The following is a 12,215-nucleotide window of genomic DNA, read 5'->3' on the forward strand; positions in this document are numbered from 1 at the left end:
TATGAACCAACTCACCCTAAACATTTATGAACAGGTTTTTGTGTGAACAAATACATAGGAATGAGAATGTGGGATCCACAATGCCTTTTTCTGCCCTCAAAGGTCTTCTGCCCTCTTTAGGACTGACTGTATCATGTTTTGTCTCTTCTTAGTCAAGTAATCAGTCAGCATGGGGCCCACAATAGATGAGATGGTTTTCTAGCAAAGGGAGGTATGCCTGGAAGATCCCAGTATTTTCCCACAAAATTACCCCAACTCCTGAGGCCCTTGTCAGTCTAGTGAGAAGAGTGCCCAGGTTTCCAATGTCCATGAAAGCCTTCTCAGCATGTAAAAGAGGCCCTGAAATATGAGGAGGCCAGGCACCAAAATATACCCTGACAAAAGCAGGCCACCAGCAAGGCTTTCTGTGTGAGACAGACCTACTCAAAATCAAACCGTCCTCCCTTCAACAGTGGAAGGAAAAGCGTTAATAATAACTATATAGTATCGAACATTCACTATATGCCAGGCATTACACAGAGCAGACACTCACTTCAATAAGCCCATGGCCACCCAGAAGTAAGCAGTTCAATCAAGGTTCAAGCCAGGCCTGGGGCTCCAAGCCCACAAATGTAGCCAAGCACCATGTGCTCTCCTAAGCTTCACCACAGCATCAGAGGGCAAAGCATGAGCAGTAAATGATCTCTGAAAAATGGCCTAGTGTGTGTGAAGCAACATTGTGTGGAAAAACAGTACTGTAGACATCTTCTAATGTCCCAGATCCTAGACCCTGATCTGAGTTGGGGCCAAGCCTATACCTTACTACTTGACCGTGAGGAACTCACCCAAACCTCTTACCCCTGTATCAGATATGTCTATCTCATTTTTTAGGTGAGGGCAAAGGATGGTTTGAAGAAATAGGCAAATTCTAAACTGAAATCTTAATATACTTCCGAAGACCTTCTTTAAGATGAGAAATTTGTCAGGGAGCAATAGTACGTATTTCTAGTGAAGATCTACTATGTAAATCTTTTAAGAAAAGACAAAAATTCCAGAAAAGAGACTGGAAGAAGAAAAAGCAAAAAACAAAAGATCGTTTGTTTGCAACCAACACATTACTTACTTTCCTAGCCAGCGTTTTTACCCTGGGACTCCCCAGCCTCAGGAGAGGAGACAGAGACAGTGGACAGGACCCACTTCACATGGAGCTGATGTTGCCAGTGTTCACAGCAGAGAGACAGGCCACGGAGAAAACTGGCTTCTGTCTCAAGCTAGGAGGGCCCCGTGGGATGTAGGCAAGTTATGTGAATGAAGGATTTCCAGAGAGAGAAAATCCACTCTTAGCCACTGAACCTTCCTTGCCTCCCCTCTCTTCTTGGGCTCTCCCTTTGCTGGCCACTCCCAGGCAAAGGAGGAAAGTACTGACAGCCTTTGGAGACCACTGACGTGGTTCCAATCCTGAAGTTTTCCAGTTGCCTACCCTGTGGTCCAGCAACTCAGCCAACCTCTCTGAGCCCCAGTGTTTTCATCTGAAAAACGGAGATGATAATAACTGGGCACTTGGTAAGAGCATCCATAAGAAAATCCATAATCTCATATTTACTAAAGAAAGACTAAAGCTTTCTCCTTAGTATCAAAAACAAGACAAAAATATCTGTTCTTGCCAATTCTATTCAACATTGTACTAGAGGTTCTAGCCAGGGCAATTAGATAAGAAAAATTAAAAAGAGGAATCCATATTGGAAAGGAAGAGGTAAAACCATGTCTGTTTGCAAGTGACATTATCTTTTTTTTTTATTATTTATTTATTTATTTATTTATTTATTTATTTATTTATGAGAGAAAGAGCAGGGAGAGGGCAGAGAGACAAAGAGAGAATCCCAAGCAGGCTGCACATTCAGTGCAGAACCCAATGTAGCGCTTGATCTCACAACCCTGGGATCATGACCTGAGCCAAAATCAAGAGTTGGACGTTCAACTGACTGAGTCACTCAGGTGCCTAACATGATCTTATATATAGCAAATTGTGAATACACACACACACACACACACACCTCAAATATTTAAGCTAATAAATGAATTCATCAAAGTTTCCAGGACACAAGGTCAATATACAATATTGGTTGTACTTCTACACACTAGCAATGAACAATCCAAAAATAACATTAAGAAAACAATTCCACTTAAAATGGCATCAAAAAGATTAAAATACTTAAAAATAAACTTAACAAAAGAAGTACAAGATTTGGACAGTTAAAAACTACAAAATATTACTGAAAGAAATTTTAAAAGACTTAAATAAATAGAAAGTCATCCATATACATGAATTGGGAAACCTGACTTAATAACATTAAGATGGTAATACTCCCCCAAATGATCTACTGATTCAGTGAAATCCGTATCAAAATCGCAGCTGCCTTTTACACAGAATTGACAACCTGATCCTAAAATCTGTACGGAAATGCAAGGGCCCCAGAATAACCCAGAAAAAGAAAAACAAAGTTGGTGGACTCATACTTCCTCATTTCAAAGCTTATTATATAATCAAGATTACTGCATAATCAAGATGATATGGTATTGGCATAATGATAGATACTACATCAGTGAGATAGAATTGGAAGTCAAGAAATAAACCCATACATCTGTGGTCAATTATTTTCAACAAATATGGCAACATGATTAAATGGGGAAAAGAACACTCTTTTCAATTCATGGTGTTGGGACGACTGGACATTCACTTGCAAAAGAATAAAGTTGGACTCCTACCTCATGCCATCTGCAAAAAGTAACCCAAAATAGGCTAAAGATCTAAACGTAAGAGCCAAAACTATAAAACGCTTAGAAGGAAAAATAGGTGAAAATGTTTATGACCTTTGATTAGTCAATGGTTTCTTAGATAAGATGCCTAAAGCACAAGCACAAACAACAAAATAAAAATAAGGGGCGCCTGGCTGGTTCAGTTGCCAAAATATGTGACTCTTGATCTCGGGGTTTTGAGTTCAAGCCCCACATTGGGTATAGAGCCTACTAAAAAAAAGTAAGTTGCAGTTCCTCAAAATTTTAAACTTTGCGCCTCAAAGAAATGGAAGAAAAGTGAAATGGTGACCCAGACCTCCAGGTTTTGTTCTGATGTGTAAGGAGCTTGCACTCATCACTCTTGTACTAACCCCACGAAACTGAAAACTAACAACTTTCTTAGATCCAGCAGAGAACTGAGGTCACAGGGCAAGCTGCTACCCCATGTATTGGTGAGATCAATAGGTGGGTACAGAGAATCACAGCCGACCACAGATGAAGCCCAAGGGCAGAAGTTCTGCAGGAAGCAGCACCAAAGTAGGGAAACTGAAACCGTAGTGGTGAATTGCTGGAAACTCAGGGTGGACAAGTTTGAGACTAAAACGCCAGGTTCTTAGGGAAGCTCTCACACTTTTGTGAGTTTTACTTCCAGGAGCCCGCCAGGTTCTGACAATGCAGATCAGAGATAAATCCCACCATACGTCCAGAATGGGGAGGGGTGTTGGGGGAAGTTGTTGAGATGTGACCACCGGTTGACCCACAAGCTGGACCTGGGCAATTGGAGGCTCCCCGCCCCTCCTCTATCCTTTGAAATGTGTGTTCCACTTGCCTTCCCTATTCCCAGAAGCTGCCTCAAGGATACGGCCTTGAGATAGAAATGTGGTGTTGAGACTATCTGGATGGTATGCATGACTGGATCCAGTTATGGCACCTATATGAACTTTAAGTGTGGAAATCTACTCATTTCGCAGCTGCCCCAGACAAACCTCTCATAAGTTCCCTTGCTTATGAAACCTGCCACCTACCAATCCAGAGGGCTCTGCCTCTCACTTTGGTCTCTCCCTGCCCTCTGTGAACTGGGAGCTGGTTTCAGACTTCACCCAGGAAGCGCCCAAAGAATTTGCAAACTAACAAGGGGAAATACATCAGAGTACTCTGTTCTTAATTAGTCCAGCTTTCAAAAAGCTATTTTACCTAACTGACAGATTTTACTGGAGCCTAGCCAACCTGGGGAAAGGGAAATACCCACCTAAGGGGCTGGTGGATCTGACAAGCACTTGAGATGGTCACAGCACAGGCTCACTAAAAGACTGAGACCTAATCATGAGATCAGAGAATGTTCCCCTTCCCACACATCTTACTGGGATGTCAGTGGAGCTCCTATGCAACAAGGGGAGACAAAACCAAGAAAACCAGAGGAAGTTTAGCCTCTGACATTTACAGCTACAGCAAACAGTAAATATAGCCTAACTCTCAGACAGGAAAACATAAAGCTTCACACTAATGGTTCTATTTACCTCAGTTCCTTTTACACAGTGCATCATGTCAGGCTATCAACAGAAAATGATGAGGAAATCCTAAAAGACAAAAAACACTTTGAAGAGACAGAGCCAACATCAGAACCAGACTCAGGTATGGCAGAGATGTAGAAATTATCAGACTATGAATATAAAATAACTATGATTAATATGCTAAGGGCTGTAATGGAAAAAAGTAGACAACATGAAAGAAGAGATACGCAATGTAAATAGAGAGATGGAAACTCTAAGAAAGAATTGGAAGTTAATGCTAGGAATCAAAATCACTGTAAAGAAATGAAGAATGCCAGGTTTACCAATAGACTGGTCACAGCCCAGGAAAGAATCAGTGAGCTTGAAGAAATGTCAATAGATACTTCTAAAACTGAAATATAAACAGAAATAAGAATGACAAAGAACAGAATAAGAACTATGGGACGATTTTAAAAGGTGTAACATATGCATAATGAAAATGCAGGGGAAAAGAAAAGAAGAAATATTTGAAGCGATAATAACACAGAACTTTCCAAAATTAATGACAGACACAAAACTACTGATCTGGAGACTCAGAAAACATCAAGCAGGATAAACACCAAAAAAAAATCTATACCTAGACATATCTTATTCAAACTGCAAAAAATCAAAGACAAAAAGAAAATCTTGAAAGAGACAGAGGGGGAAAAACACTTTACCTATAGAGAAGCAAAGATAAGAATTATATCAGACCTCTCTTGAGAAACCATGCAAGCAAGAGGAGTGGTGTGAAACATTTATGGCATTGAAGAAAAAAAAAAAGAAACAAAAAACAAGACAACCCACCAACCTGGCTGGCACAGTCAGAGAAGTGTGGGTCATGAGTTCTCATGGGTTGTGAGTGTGAGCCCCACATGGGGTGTAGAGATTACTTACATAAATAAAACCTTTAAAAAAAAAAAGTGAAAGAGAAATAAAGACGTTCTCAGAAAAAAAAAAAAAATAGAGAATTTGTCACCAGTTGATCTACTTTGCAAAAATCAGTAAACAAATTTCTTCTTCAGAAAGAAAATGATGTAGGTCAGGAACTTGTATCTACATAAAGGAAGAACATTAGAAAAGGGATAAATGAAGATAGAATAAAATATTTTATTTGTATTATTCTGAATTGATCTAATAGATAAATTCATTCAAAAAAATAGCAGCAAAATATCCAGTGATCACAATTTATAGAGAAGTGAAATAAATGACCGCAATGCTATAAGGGGCAGGAGGGATGATTTAGGAATCCACAATTATAAAGTACTCTCACTGCCTGTGAATTGGTAGTGTTATTTGAAAAAGACTTGAATTGCTTGTAAATGTATATTGCAAATTAAAGGGCAACCACTACAAAAAGTAAATAAAGAAGTATGATGATATGCTAAGAAAAGGGAGAAAATGGAATTCTATAAAATGCTCAGTTAAAACCAGAGACATTAGAAAAAAAGTAGAAAAGAAAGAAAGAAAGAAAGAAAGAAAGAAAGAAAGAAAGAAGAAAGAAAGGAAGAAAGAAACTAGGAAGAAAGAAAGAAAGAAACTAGGAGGGAAGAAAAAGAGAGAAAGAAAAGAAAAGAAAAGGAAAGAAAGAAAGAAAGAAAGAAAGAAAGAAAGAAAGAAAGAAAGAAAAGAAAAGAAGGAAAAGGAAGGACGGAAGGAAGGAAGGAAGGAAGGAAGGAAGGAAGGAAGGAAGGAAGAACAGGGCAAAGAATAGAAAATGGCAGCACACTCAGTAAGACAATACCCCAACCGTAGTTGCTAAATGATGATCACGTAAACATCTATGGTCTAACACATCAGGTAAAAGACAGATACATGAGAGTGGATAAAAAGCCACTGCATGTTGTACACAGAAAACTCACATTTAGTGAGTTATCTATCACAATATAGATAGATTGAACTAAAGGGGATGGAGAAAGATATACCATGCTAACACTCAAAAAAGAAAAAAAAAGAGCTGGAGTTATCATATTAATTTCAGACAAAACAGTTCAGAGCAAGAAAAAACTATCAGGAATAAAGAGGAGCATTACATAATAATAAAGGGATCAATTCTCTAAGAAGACAATGATCCTTACTGTGTATGTGCCTAACAACAGAACATTAAAATACACAAGGTGAAAACTGATAGAACTGCAAGCAGCGACAAATGAACTATTATAGTTGGAGATTTCAACACCCCTCTATCAGTAATTGACAGATCCAGCATACAGAAAGTCAGTAGGGACAGAGTTGAAGTTAAACAGCACCATCAATCAAATTGCAATCTAATTGACATCTTTGGGTGACTTCATCCAACAAGAGAATAATACACGTTTTTCTCAAACTTACATGGAATATTTACAAAGATAGATATATTCTGGGCTATAAAACACACCTTAATAAATGCAAAAGAATGGAAATAATACAAAGTATACCATCAGACCACAACAGGATTAAATTAGAATCAGTACTAGAAAACCCCCCAAATACTCGGAGATTAAACAACACACTTCTAAATAATTCATGGACCAAAATAGTCTCAAGATAAATTTAAAGCTAAATGAAAATAAACATACAACTCATCAAAAGTTGTGGGACACTGTGAAAGTACGGCATAGAAGGAAATGTATAGCATTGGATTCACATATCAGAAAAGAAAGATTTAAAATCAATACTCTAAGTTTCCACCTCAGGAAACTAGAAAAGCACATTAAATACAAAGCAAGCAGAAGAAAAGAAATAATAAAAATTAGAGCAGAGGGGTGCCTGGCTGGCTTAGTCAGTAGAACATCCAATTGTTATCTCAGGGTCATGAGTTTGAGCCCCATGTTGAGTGTAGAGATTAGAGCAGAAATTAATGCAATTGAAACTAGGAAATCAATAGAGAAAAGAAACAAAACCAAGAGCTTTGGAAATATTAATAAAATTAATAAACCTCTAGCCATGTTGACTGATAAGCAGAAAGAAGACACAAATTACTAATATCAGGAATAAGGGGGGCCTGGGTGGTTCAATCAGTTAAGCCAGCGACTCTTGATTTCAACAGCTCAGGTCAAGATGTCATGGTTCGTGAGATCAAGCCCCGTGTCAGGCTCTGTGCTAACAGCATAGATTCTCTCCCTCCCTCCCTCCCTCCCTCCCTCCCTCCCTCCCTCCCTCCCTCCCTCTCACTCTTTCGGCCCCTCCCCTGCTCACACTCTCTCTCCATCTACACTTAAAAAAAAGAAGAAGAAACAAAAGAGGAGCCATGGACAAGAACAGGACAATAAAGGACTCTTATGAACAATTCTATGCCCATAAACTTGATAACCTGGATGAAATGGACCAGTTTCTTGAAAGACACAACCTACCAAATTCACATGAGGAGAAATAGATAATCTAAAGAGGACTATATCTATTAAATAAATTGAATCAATAATTAATAACCTTCAAAAACAGAAAGCACCAGGCCTAGATGGGTCCACTGGTGAATTCTACCAAACATTAAGGAAAAAATCATACCAATATTTTGTAAACTCTGCCAGAAAATAGAAGCAAAGAGAATACATTCTAACTCATTCTCTGAAACAGCATTACCCTAATATAAAAACCAGAAAAACTCATTACAAGAAAAGAAAACTAGAGACCAGTATTTTTCACGAACATAGAAGCAAAAATTCTTAACAAAATATTAATAAATTGATTCTAACCAATCAAAGAATTATATACCGTAATCAAGGGAGAATGATTCCAGGTATATAAGGCTGGTTCAAGATTTGAAAATCAATTAATGTAATCCATCACATCAACAGGCTAAAGAAGAAAACTCATTATCAAATCAATAGGAACATAAAAATCAGTAGACAATATCCAACACCCATTCATGATAAAAACTTTCAACACTGGAATAGAGGGGGAAACTCCTCAGTTTGATAAAGGACATCCACAGCCAACATCATACTTAATAGTGAGAAACTAAATGTTTTGCTGCTAAGATCAGGAATAAGGGAAGGATGCCTGCTCTCGCCACTCCTATTCAACATCATACTAGAAATCCAAGCTAATGCAATATGGTAAGAAAAGGAAATAAAAGGCATAGGGATTGGGAAAGAAGAAATAAACCTGTCTTTGTTTGTAGAGGTCATGACTGTCCATATAGAAAATACCAAAGGATCAACAGAAACAAACTCCTGGAATGAATAAGAAATTATAGTGGGGTTGCAAGATACAAGGTTAATATATAAGTCTGTTTCTTATATACTGTTTTCTTATATATACTATAGTATTTCTTATATACTAGCAATGAAGAGTTGGATCTTGAAATTAAAACTCAATACCATTTACATTAGCAAATGAAATATTAAGTATACATCTAATAAAATATGTACAAGATCTACATGAAAAAAACTTACAAAACTCTGATGAAAGCAATCAAAGATCTAAATAAATGGAGAGATATTCCATTACATGGATAGGAAGACCCAATATTGTCAATGTCAGTTCCTCCCAACTTGATCTATAGATTCAGTTCCAATAAAAATCATAGCAAGTTATTTTGTGGCTATTGACAAACTGATTCTAAAGTTTACATGGTGATGCAAAAGACCTGGAATAGCCAATGAAATAGTGAAGAAGAACAAAATTAGAGGAATGGCGCTACCCAACTTCAATACCTATGTAAAGCTACAATAATCAAAACAGTAGGATATTGGTGAAAGAGTAGACAAGTATTTTGATGAAACAGAATGGAGTGCCCAGAAATGGATCCTTACAAAATCCATTGACCTTTGACAGAAGAGCAAAAGCAATACTGGAGAAAGTCTTTCCACAAATGGTGCTGGAACATAAGAACAAGAAATTATTACCAGCAACTTTTTAAAAGGCCCTTCCGCCTGGAAATTAAATAACGTATCAAACTCCTTGAGCAAAGGGGAAAATACAAACCAAAATTCTGAAATTTCTTTTTTTTTAATGTTTAATATTTTTGAGACAGAGAGAGACAGAGCATGAGCAAGGGAGGGGCAGAGAGAGAGGGAGACACAGAATCCGAAGCAGGCTCCAGGCTCTGAACTGTCAGCACAGAGCCTGATGCGGGGTTCAAACTCACGAACTGTGAGATCATGACCTGATCTGAAGTCGGATGCTTAACCGACTGAGCCACCCAGGCACCCCCAAAATTCTGAAATTTCTAAAAAAAAAAATTGATAATGAAAACTAACAGCATACTCCATCAAATTCATTTAAAGCAGTGAGCAGAGGAAAATTTGTAGCCCTGAACATTTTTGTCAATAAAAATGAAAGAATTTGAGTTTGCAGCTCAGAAAGCTGAGAAAGAAGGGAAATAATAAAAGTGAAAGCAGAAATTAATGAGGCAAAGATCCAAGAAACAATAGATCCAATTATAAAATCCAAAGCCTAGTTTCTTGGGAAAAAATTAACAAAACAGACCAACTGTTATTTATATTTACATAAGAAAAAAAGAAGAAAGAGCAAATACACAAAAATAAGAAATATTAAGTGGGGAATTAGCCATTGAGACAAAAGATATTTTTAAAATACTAAAAGACCATTTCTCAGAATCTCTATGAAAATATTGAAAACCTATATGAAATGGATAACTTCCTATGAAAATACAATTAATCAAAATTTACCCCATTACAGGCAGACAGTTTAAACAGACTAATTTCCCTAGAAGTACAAAAAATTATCAAGGAACTTCCACATTAAGAAAGAACCAAGGGGGTGCCTGGGTGGCTCAGTCGGTTAAACATCTGACTTCAACTCAGGTCATGATCTCACAGCTCGTGAGTTCAAGCCCCACGTCAGGTTCTGTGCCGACAGCTCAGAGCCTGGAGCCTGCTTCGGATTCTGTGTCTCCCCCTCTCTCTGACCTCCCATGCTCATGCTCTGTCTCTTTCTATCTCTCAATAATAAATAAACGTTAAAAAAAAGAACAAAGAACAAAGTTTCACAGGGTTATTCTACCAAATCTTCAGCTAGTCCCAGTGCTTTACCAACTTTTCCAGAGCATTGAAAATGAAGGGAAATTTCTTAGCTCTTTATATAAAAGAGGAATACTGTAAAAACCCAATTAAGATAGTATAAAAAGATTATAAATATCATTCATGAATATTCATGAAAACATTCTAAATAAAATGCTAGTGAATAGAATTCAACATCGCATTATGAAAATAATAATACAACATAACCAAGCGGGATTTATTTCAGGAATACAAGGTTGATTAAATATTAATAAATGAACACACCATATTTATAGATCGATCTAAGGAGATAAATTGCATTTATTTCCACAGCTGCTGAAAAAGTCTTTTACAAAATTCATCACCCAAAATTCATTAAAAAGACTTAAGAAAATAGAAACTTATGGGTACTTTCTTAAGATGTAAGTTGACACATGTGCATGGACACACACACAACTTTTGTGCTACAACCAGGATCTCATTTAGCGGGGAAATGCTAGGAACTTTCCATGAAGATCAGGAACAAGGCAACTTTGCCCACGGTCTCCACTGCCACTCAACATTTTACTAGTGATGTTAGCCAGTAAGACAAGACACTCAATTACAGACATGAGATTTGGAAAAGAAAAATAAAACTATCTCTATTTTGCAGATGATATAAATGTACACAGAAAACCCTGGGGAATCAGCGATAAAACTACCATTTCGATAATTTAGCAGGCCATCAAATTATCATATAGAAATCAATAGACTTCAACTATACAAATAATAAGTGGTATCGATATATAATACAGAAAAATCTAATGCATGCGTCAAAAAAATTAACAATTCAGGAATAAATATAATAAATATTTAAAAACTACATGAGGAAAAATTTTAAAACAAGTAGACTTGAACAAATGGAAAGACATTTCTGGTTCTTGAACAAAATGACTCGGTATTATAAAAATATCAGGTCTCCCGAATAAATAAACATTGAAAAAAATTAAAATAGAAAAAAGGGGGCACCTGGGTGGCTCAATCGGTTAAGCCTCTGACATCGGCTGAGGTCATGATCTCATAGTTTGTGAGTTCGAGCCCCACGTTGGGCTTTGCGCTGACAGCTTGGAGCCTGGAGTCTGCTTTGGATTCTGTGGTCTCCTTCTCTTTCTCTGCCCCTCCCATGCTCATACTCTGTCTCTATCTCTCTCAAAAATAAATAAACATTAAAAAAAAATTTATAAAAATATCAGGTCTCCCTAAATTAATTTATAAATTTAATGCAATCCCAAGAAAGATACTAATAAGTTTTTTTTGAATTTTTTTTAAATGTTTTTATTTATTGTTGAGACAGAGAGAGACACAGCATGAGCAGAGGAGGGGCACAGAGAGAGGGAGACACAGAATGTGAAGCAGGCTCCAGCCTCTGAGCTGTCAGCACAGAGCCTGACGCGGGGCTCAAACTCACAGACTGTGAGATCATGACCTGATCTGAAGTTGGATGCTTAAGCAACTGAGCCACCCAGGCGCCCCAGTAAGTTTTTTTGTAATGGAACTGTACAAGTTGATGCTAAATTTCATATGGAAAAATATATACATAACTTAAGAATAGCAAGGAAAACACTAAAAGGAAAAAATATAAGGTGACTAGCCCTATAAGTCATTAAAACATGCTGTAAAATTTTTATAATTAGAAAAGTGTAGTGCTAACACATGAATAGACAGGCAAGTCTATCAAAGTTTATCAAGTCTATCATGGAAAAACCAGAAATAATGTCAAGTACATATGGAGCTTTAGTATATGATAAAGGTAGCAACTCAAATCTCTATGGCAAAACCAGGCTTTTTAATAAATGATGTTGGCACAAATAGTTAGCCATTTGGAGAAAAAGAGAAGATTGAGTTTTACCCCACATCATATTCAAGAATAAACTCCAGATGGTCAGGATCTAAATGTAAACTAAATCCATACAAGTATTAGAAGAAAAAT

Source organism: Neofelis nebulosa, chromosome 2, assembly GCF_028018385.1.
Source record: "Neofelis nebulosa isolate mNeoNeb1 chromosome 2, mNeoNeb1.pri, whole genome shotgun sequence".
NCBI classification, from domain to species: Eukaryota; Metazoa; Chordata; class Mammalia; order Carnivora; family Felidae; genus Neofelis; species Neofelis nebulosa.